The sequence below is a fragment of the Oreochromis aureus genome, linkage group 3, assembly GCF_013358895.1.
Source record: "Oreochromis aureus strain Israel breed Guangdong linkage group 3, ZZ_aureus, whole genome shotgun sequence".
NCBI classification, from domain to species: domain Eukaryota; kingdom Metazoa; phylum Chordata; class Actinopteri; order Cichliformes; family Cichlidae; genus Oreochromis; species Oreochromis aureus.
Window position 1 is genome coordinate 128,888,681 of NC_052944.1, and position 8,934 is coordinate 128,897,614.

The following is an 8,934-nucleotide window of genomic DNA, read 5'->3' on the forward strand; positions in this document are numbered from 1 at the left end:
CGATTCAGGATTTTAATGAATCGATATCACGTTATCCAAGCTAGAATCGATTTTAATCGATAATCAAAACCCGCCTCCTAGTAACTGTGTAATCATGCTTATGTACATCTGGATAATGACACTAACTAGTGTTTGGTGCTTCACTTTTAATAAACTAAAAGACAGAAATCAGATTATAGGATCTGTAGTCTTGTTTATTTATATTATGGTGCTTATCATTTGTGATATTTATTACTGTGTGCATACTTTATTAGAAGAGATTAAAAAAATCTCTTCCTTCCTGGTTCCATCGAAAAAGAAATGCTCAAGTCACTATGTAACACATATGTAACACGTACGTAATCTAATTCCACAACACAGTGTGATAAGGAAATCAGCTGTGTTTTGCTGCCCATTTTATTTCGAATCTGGCGCGAACCGGTGAACCAGTCCCTGAATCAGTCACGTGGTATGGACTACAAACGAGGCCTCGAACGTCACTGCATACGTAATCAAAGCAAGCCTCGATACGCGCTTCACAAAAACGCCCCCGAGATTACCAGACACACGCTTCGACACACAGGACACATCACTAACTTTTGCCTGTCGTGAGTCTGCACTTTGGGTCCTTTTCCTGCCTGCACACAGCCTTTACATAACAGTTATCCCTCTGAACCACTAGATGAAGTCCCTGGAGCGGCTGGTCCTGGCTCAGCTTCAGCACCTGGTGAGTTCATCATTGGACCCACTTCAGTTTGCCTACCAGCCTGGCATTGATGATGCCGTTATTCACCTCTGCATCGCTCCCTCTCTCACCTGGAGACCGCTGGGAGCACTGTGAGAATCATGTTCTTTGGTTTCTCCAGTGCCTTCAACACTATTCTTCCTCGGTTCTGAAGGACAAGCTGGAGAACCTGGAGTGGACCATCACCTCACTACCTGGATTTTGGACCACCTCACCGACCGACCACAGTATGTGAGGACTCAGGGCTGTGTGTCAGACAGGGTCGCCTGCAGCACGGGGCCCCACAGGGAACGGTTCTGGCCCGCTCCTCTTCACCATCTACACTGCAGACTTCTCCCACAACTCCACCCAGTGCTTCCTGCAGAAGTTCTCTCATGACTCTGCAATAGTCGGCCTCATCACTGATGGGGACGACAAGGAGTACAGAGGACTGACTCAGGACTTTGTGGACTGGTGCCAGCTGAACTACCTCCAGATCAATGCCAGTAAAACCAAGGAGCTGGTGGTAGACTTCCGCAGGCACAAACATCCTCCACTGCAACCACTGAACATCCAAGGTATGGACATCAAGGCTGTGGACAGTGTAGGAATGTTTAGCTTATTTTAGAGTTTAGACATGTAGGAATGTTTAGTTTGTTTTAGAGTTTAGAAATGTGTTAAGATAGAATGTAGAATTATGGTAGAGACACAGACACTGACACTGCCCTGGATATAAATAAAGGCCTGACTGTGTCATGAACTTAGGAGTAGATCTTAGGAGACCCTCCCCAGTTGAACTGTGAAAGTAAGACAAAGAGGAGTTAATGCTGAGTGGAAATTCCCCAGAGGATACCTGGGTGGGGTCTCAACATGTAACTTGATAACTGTGGTCTGGAAGGGAGAAGAGACACACACCCAGTGTTTTAACTGTTACACTCACACATCCACATGCACACTCACTCACGTGCTCGTGCACATAGACACAGACACAGAGTTTGCAGCACACATGGGGATTTATGATGGGGTCGCTCCTATAAAGCTGGCTGGAACTAACAAAGGGGTGAAGATTATTTCAGAGGGACACCGGCCTCGTCTTCCCTTCTAGAAGTGCATGCTTAAATGAAGATGAATAAAGATGAATAAAGATTTTGTAAAAATAACTACTGAAGTTCCGGTGCCGTTTCTGGATCCCTCGACGAATCAAAGAACCGGGGCGAAACTGATTTCGCAACAACAGCTACAGGTACCTTGGTGTTCATCTGAACAACAAACTGAACTGGACTCATAACTCAGACGCCCTCTACAGGAAAGGGCAGAGCAGGCTGTACCTGCTGCGGAGACTCAGGTCGTTTGGAGTGAAGGGCCCACTCCTGAAGACCTTCTATGACTCTGTGGTGGCCTCAGCCATCTTCTATGGTGTGGTCTGCTGGGGCGGCAGCATCTCTGCTGGGGACAGGAAGAGACTGAACAGGCTGATCCGAAGGGCCAGCTCTGTTCTAGGATGCCCTCTGGACCCAGTGGAGGTGGTGAGTGACAGGAGAATGGTGGCTAAGCTTCATCCCTGATGGACAACATCTCCCACCCCATGCAGGAGACTGTGACAGCACTGAGCAGCTCCTTCAGCGGAGACTGCGGCACCACGGTGTGGGACGGAGAGATTTCGCAGGTCTTTTCTCCCCACTGCTGTCAGACTACAATAAAGGCTTCAACTGATCAAATACACACATCCACACATGTGCAATAAGACTAAGTGCAATATTCTTTTCTGACAAAGTTTATTTTCACTCAGTTGTATATAGCATTTGTATTCTATTTTTATCCTATTGTATATTTTATTCTACTGTATATATTGTTTTATTTTGTTCTGTACAGTTGTGTACTGTATTTATTCTTATATAGCAAAAATTTGAATATAATAACTTTTGCACTGTCCACTTCCTGCTGTGACAAAACAAATTTCCCATGTGGGACTAATAAAGGTTATCTTATCTTAGATCTCTCTGTCATCTAAATGATTGAAGATGTGCAGCACAGCAACCACAGCAGCAGTCAGATCACATGTTTCCTGTTATGTATAAAAGCATGAAAAAGTCCACCTGTGAGCAGATTTTTACTTTTTTCATGTACTGAATCATTTTTACCTGATGGACCGCTCTATAGAAGTGAGGTGGTATCAACATTAATGTTCTGTAAATATATGAAAAACCAACAGAGTGAAAACATTTAGTGTTTCTAGAAAGCTATTTCACATCATAGCTGCTCACAGACTGTATTTACAAGTGACCAACTGCAACATGTAGCTCACACAGTGTGTGTGTATATATATTCAGAGATGTTTGAAAGCCTTTCCAGGTGAGTTTGATCCAGGAGGGTCTGAAGCCAGAGCCAGACAGAGACTGTGCAGAGACTGTAGAAGGACAGAGCAGCAGCAGAGCAGTCCAGATACACTGATGATCCTCTGTCAGATCCAGAGGGACACACAGGGATGATGCTGGACTCTACATTGTGTCTGACAGTGGAGCTGTTCTCAGAGCAGTTCACTCTGCAGCACTGACAGTCATCTGCACTTCATTCCTCTGTCAGTCACTGCTGGATGAAGCTCTCCACCCACCTCCCAGTAACATGGCCCAGTCAGAGCGTCTCACACACAAGCTGCTGCTGCTTCAACCTCTCTGGATCATCAGGACACAGCTGCTCCTCTCTCAGCACACACACCGTCCTGTTTACCATCATCAGCTCCACCTGCAGAGAGAAGAAGGAAGAGCAGAGGAGATAAACGAGTGTTTCCAGAGACTCTTCATCAGCTGTCAGTCAGTGATGCAGCACATCCAGTATAAAGAGCAGCAGGGACTTCAGTGCTGGGACTGTACTAGGACTCATTGTTGCTTCACCTTTTCTAATCTTTACTTTGGATTTTTATTCAAACCTTTCCATGAACTTTCAAAGTTCATGGAAAGGTTTTTCACTCCTAGTTTTAGTTTGTACTTTCATTCATTAGAAAAACCTTGGTCTGTCCACTCTGAGCTCTTTAGGAATCCCAACAACAACCCCAACAATCCAGATGGACGGTTCCAGCTGTTAACTGGAGGAATACCATCCAAACATCTGCTCTCACTAAAGTCTTCCTTACTGTGTTCTTTCCTGTTTTAAATTTGGAAATGAATGGAGTCATTGGTCTGTGTGCTGCTTTGTTCAGAGAGCTGATTGGCTGTTGACAGTGCCTGATCAGAGCATGTGAGCCGTTGCTATGGTGACCATTAAGGTCACAAAAAGGTAGAAACAGGAAGTGTTTGTGTCCAGTCCGGAAACTGGTCACCATTCTCCTCTCACAACTTCACCGAGAAGCTGCAGTTTTACAGGAAACACTGGAACTTTGTTTCTTACTGACTGTGTTTAGTACAATACAATAGAACTGGAGTCATTATCTTGTCTCTCTATATACTGTACTGTATATAACATTGTTGACATTAAAGTTTACTTTGACTTTGACTTTGATACTGCTGACAGCACCACCCACTCCCTCCAACACTCTACTGACCACAGAGTCTCCAATCTGTAGTCTGGACTCTCCTTAAGATCAAACAGCTGCTTCACGTCTGGATGCTGCAGGTTGTTTGCCCAAATGACCAGCTCTCTCAGATGGGAGGGGTTGGACTTCAGCGCTGCTGCCAGATAATCACAGCTGATCCTTGACAAACCACAGCTCATCAATCTGTATAAAGATAAAATCAGGTGTAAAAGTAAAGCAGAGGATGAGCTGAATAAAGGACACTCAAGGCTGGCTTGGAAAGGAATGAAGTCCATGGTGGGGATGCAGAACAAGGAGCAAAGATGAATGTGATGCTGAATCAGCAGAAGACTTGGACTCATTGGATTCCAGCTTTGATATCATTGATTTCAATGAAGAGCTTTGTGATTGTAGGAAAGGGCTGGTGGGCTCTGAGAGTCACACTGATGAGGTGTTTGTGTGTAAATCTCTTAGTGGGACCAAAGAGAGAAAAAGCCCTGGTCCTGATGCTGTGGGAGGGAAATGATTGAAGTGTGCTGAGAGGAACTGACTGGGAGATATTCACACATATTCCAGTCCTCCTTGGAACAACAGGAAGTTTCCAGCATATGGAAACAAAGGTCCTTTGACACTTAGTGTGGCCCCACCACGTCTTTTTAAAGTAACTAACTGTAATCTGAAGCTTCAAATGGAACTAAGACTTCCTCCACTAGGTGGCAGTGTCTGATGAGAAAGTGTTAGTGGAGCTGGCCTGGAGTCAGAAACAGGAAGATGCAGGATTTGGGCTGAAATGGGGAAAAGTGGTTGGCACTAGTGCCTTAAAGCAAGAAGGTTGTAGGTTGAAGCTTGTTGGCCTTTCTGTGGAGGTTGGATGTTCTCCCACAGTCCAATGAAATGCTGCTTAGGTTCATTGGTGCTTCTAAATTGGCTGTAGGTGTGGATGTGAGAGAGTGCTTCTCTGTCTCTCTGTGTTGGCCCTGTGATGGACTGCTCACCTGTGCAGGTGGACCACGTCTCTTGCCCTATGACAGCTAGGGCACAGGCTGCAGCCCTGTGAGCTGAAGCTGAATAAACAGTTATCAAAATGATTCATAGATGACCTGAAATCCCCAGTTAGCAGTTTGGTAGATAGCTATGACATGCTAATCCCATCCAGCAGCTTTATTCTAATTGTAAGCTGATCCCTGCTGAGCCAAAGCTTCGCACTTTTAATATACAATTATAACCTTTAATAAGATGCTGTTGGTCAGCATCTTATTAGCCTGCTGTTAGCTTCATTACACAGAAAACTGATGGAAACTAACAGAGCTGATAAAGAATAAAGAGAAATGTAATGATTTATAGTAGGGCTTTCACAATTAACTTTTTAATGCGGATTAATCCATCATCATGATTAATCTGTTTAAAATTTTTAACACATCTGAATTGCACAATGACTCAAAATACCTGAAATGTCTCTGTCAATGCATTTTGGGCAGTTTGTCCAAGTAGAGTTACCTTCACACATGCGCAAATGAGCAGTTGATCTGGTAGTGACAGGCAGAAGAAATTTGAGTATAAAAAAAAACCCAAGACGGAACAATTGTCTGACGTAAAGTATTATGCACATTGTGCACGAAGGAATTTTGTTTTCACCGATGCACTTCCAGCTTAAAATACCACATTAAGGCAAAGCATACCCTAGTCAGGGTGCTGCTAGCACTTTGACTACCACATCACCCGACTTGAGACAAACCAATCTCACGGACCGTTGAGGCCTCAGTAAGTCTACGTCATACAAATTGACTGACACAATTGCCAAGTGGGTTGCAACAAACTGCAAATCTATTAATATCGTTGAGGACACAGGGTTTAAAAAGGTTTTGCAAGTTGCCTCTCAAGATGCATCGTAAAAGGCTCCAACAACAAGAAGCACAATAATGTCAAAAATTCATGGCCTCTATGAAACTGAAAAGGAAAACAAAGCACGAGGTTTTAGTTGTAGTTAAACATGTCACCCTGACGGGTGACTACTGGACTTCTGGTAAATGGACTGGTTCTTATATAGCGCTTTTCTACTCTTCTGAGCACTCAAAGCACTTTAAGTTGTGCATTCACCCATTCACACAAGCACATTTTCTGAGTGCTTTTCTAGCTAACATTCACACATACATTCATACTCCAATGGATGCATCGGAAAACAATTTGGGGTTAATATCTTGCCCAAGGATATTTGGTATGCAGACTAGGGGAAGCCAGGAATCGAACCACCAAACTACCTGAGCTACAGCCACCCCCAAAGCTGAAGCCACACCTCACTTCTGTGAGTAACAGTAATTATCTTGGTGTTACTGCACATCTAATTACCACTGCATTGAACTAAAGTCATTTGCATTGGGGATAATGAAGACTGGAGTGTCACTGCAGAGGCATGTGCTGAACATTTCTTAAAAGTGGCATGTGACTGGGAAATTGAAGGAAAAATAACAACTGTAGGGACTGATTGTGCACGAAACATGACAGCTGCAGCTAAACTTTGCCATTTGAGCATGTGACTGTGAGTCTTGGTGACAGTGTATTTGTGAGCACATTGTCTAAGTTGTGGAAAATTGTTGGCCACTTCAAACATAGCCCAGCCAACAGAGCTGGAAACACAGCAAACAACCCTGATCCAGGATGTGCCAACACGCTGGAATTCAACACTAGAAATGGTCAAGCTGCCTAAACCACAATCAAGCAGCAATTAAAGCAACCCCGGACCAACAGAGGTACAAACTTGTCATGTTGATGCCACAATAAACTACAGAACTGGAGTCTGATCTGGAACCCTGCAAATAAGCAATCTGTATACAATTTAGGCTGCCATAAAATGAATTCAATTCAATTCAATTTTATTTATATAGCGCCAAATCACAACAAAAGTCACCTCAAGGCGCTTTATATTGTACAGTAGATCGCACAATAATAAAACAAATCAATTTCTTGTTTTAATAACCATTTTGTTCTTCTTCCATCTTTCCATCTGTTTGAGTGTTTTCACCTGAGATTCTGAGTGGGGAATCCTATGTTTCCTCCTCAGTGGTACTGCCTGCCCTCTGCCACCTGCATCGTGGTGATGGAAACCTCTGATGCTGACCCTGCATATGTCGCTGGGTTTAAAACAGCATTCCAAGAAGACCTAACCTCCAGTCAAGAAAACTATATCAACAATGAATGGCTCAAGATTGCAACAGATTCAGATTGTTGTTTCAAAGACTTGAAGTGCCTCCCCAAGAGTGACAGAGAGAGGGTGTGGACCACATTTGAAAGATTGCTGCATGATCAGTCCCCACCTTGACATACTTTTTGAAGATGAGCCATCCAAGAACATGAGTCTTTTACAGATGGGCTCAGATTCAGAATCAGATGAGGAATTGCTGCTTGACAGAATCATGCACTTGTACAGAGCTGAGCCGATCATTAGTATGCAGGACTGTCCCTGGAGTGGTGGTCAGCTCATTCAGGAGCTCATGACAAGCTGGCACTGCTGGCTTGCAAATATCTGGCCACTCCTGCAACCACTGTTCCGTGTGAGAGACTGTTCACAGTTGCAGGCAACATTGTAAATAAGAAGCAGTCAGCTCTCCTCTCGGACAATGTCAACAAGTTAGTCTTAGTAACTGTCTGAAAGAGGAGTAACAGGGCCATATTAATGTGGATAAATGTTGACAGAGTTACTTGTTAACATGAATGTTCAAGATGTTCAATAAATATGTTAAGTGCGATATATTCTCTTTTTTCTTGAGTCTGTTTGCTCTGGCAAAATGAAATGAATGAATGAAATGAAAATGAATTATATTTAATGGTGATTAATCAAAATTAATCCACAGCAACCTGTGATAATCTAATTAAAAATTTTACAATTTATAAATTTAATTTTTGACAGCACTAGTTTAAAGACTTTGAAGTGCTTCAGATGATCTGTGTCCACTTCTGTCCACTCATTCATTCATGTAAGCTTCTAATGCAGCTTTGATCTTCACAGTCTGCTTCATGAAACTCATTCTAACCCTGAATGTCAGAGTTTTCCTCCTCTCTTCCCATCATTCATGCTGGCAGTGGAGGAGATTTGGATGTTGGGCTGTGTTTTGGATGATGTGTGTATGTTTGTGTTGGACTGCTGTCTGTAAAGCAAACGCACATTTTGCTTTGGATTTCAGTGTCACACAGACTTTAAGGTGGAATGAAGAGTTGGAGAGTTTCACAGTAAATTATCCAGTGGAGGATTTTTCTTCTTCTTTGAAGGTTTGTAATGTGAACATTGTTCTGCTACAGTCAATGGACTAAACCAGAGAAGAAGAAAACAGACTTTACCATGAAGATCCTCAGTGTGGATCAGTATATCATCAGCCTGATGTCTGCAGTTTAGTGTCAGCACAACTTTCACATCATATTCATCTCAGCACAACTAAAACATGCTGACTGACCTCAGAGTTTCAAGTCCACATCCTGGACTCTCCAGGAAACCACACAGATGCTTCACCCTGAATCCTGCAGGTTGGTGTTGTCACCAGGTCCAGCTCTCTCAGATGGTAGGGATTGACTTCAGTGCTGCTGCCAGATAATCACAGCTCATCTCTGACAAACCACAGAGCTCCAATCTGTATAAAGAATGTAAGTTTATTAGACAAAGTGTGAGCTTGAAATCATTCAGTGTTTCATAATCTGTTCAGAGCTGAAGAAGGTTCAGAATGTAGAAGTTTAG

At 43.3% G+C, this 8,934-nt stretch overlaps 1 long non-coding RNA gene across 1 annotated transcript; it reads right to left on the minus strand.

The window, feature by feature from the left end:
• Positions 1-3,385: 3,385 nt before the first annotated feature.
• On the minus strand, positions 3,386-8,700 carry LOC120438086. Its single transcript, XR_005611654.1, has 3 exons — positions 8,657-8,700; positions 4,242-4,415; positions 3,386-3,445 (listed from the first exon to the last, which is right to left on the minus strand). It is a non-coding gene; the product is annotated as an uncharacterized LOC120438086 (long non-coding RNA).
• Positions 8,701-8,934: the final 234 nt, after the last annotated feature.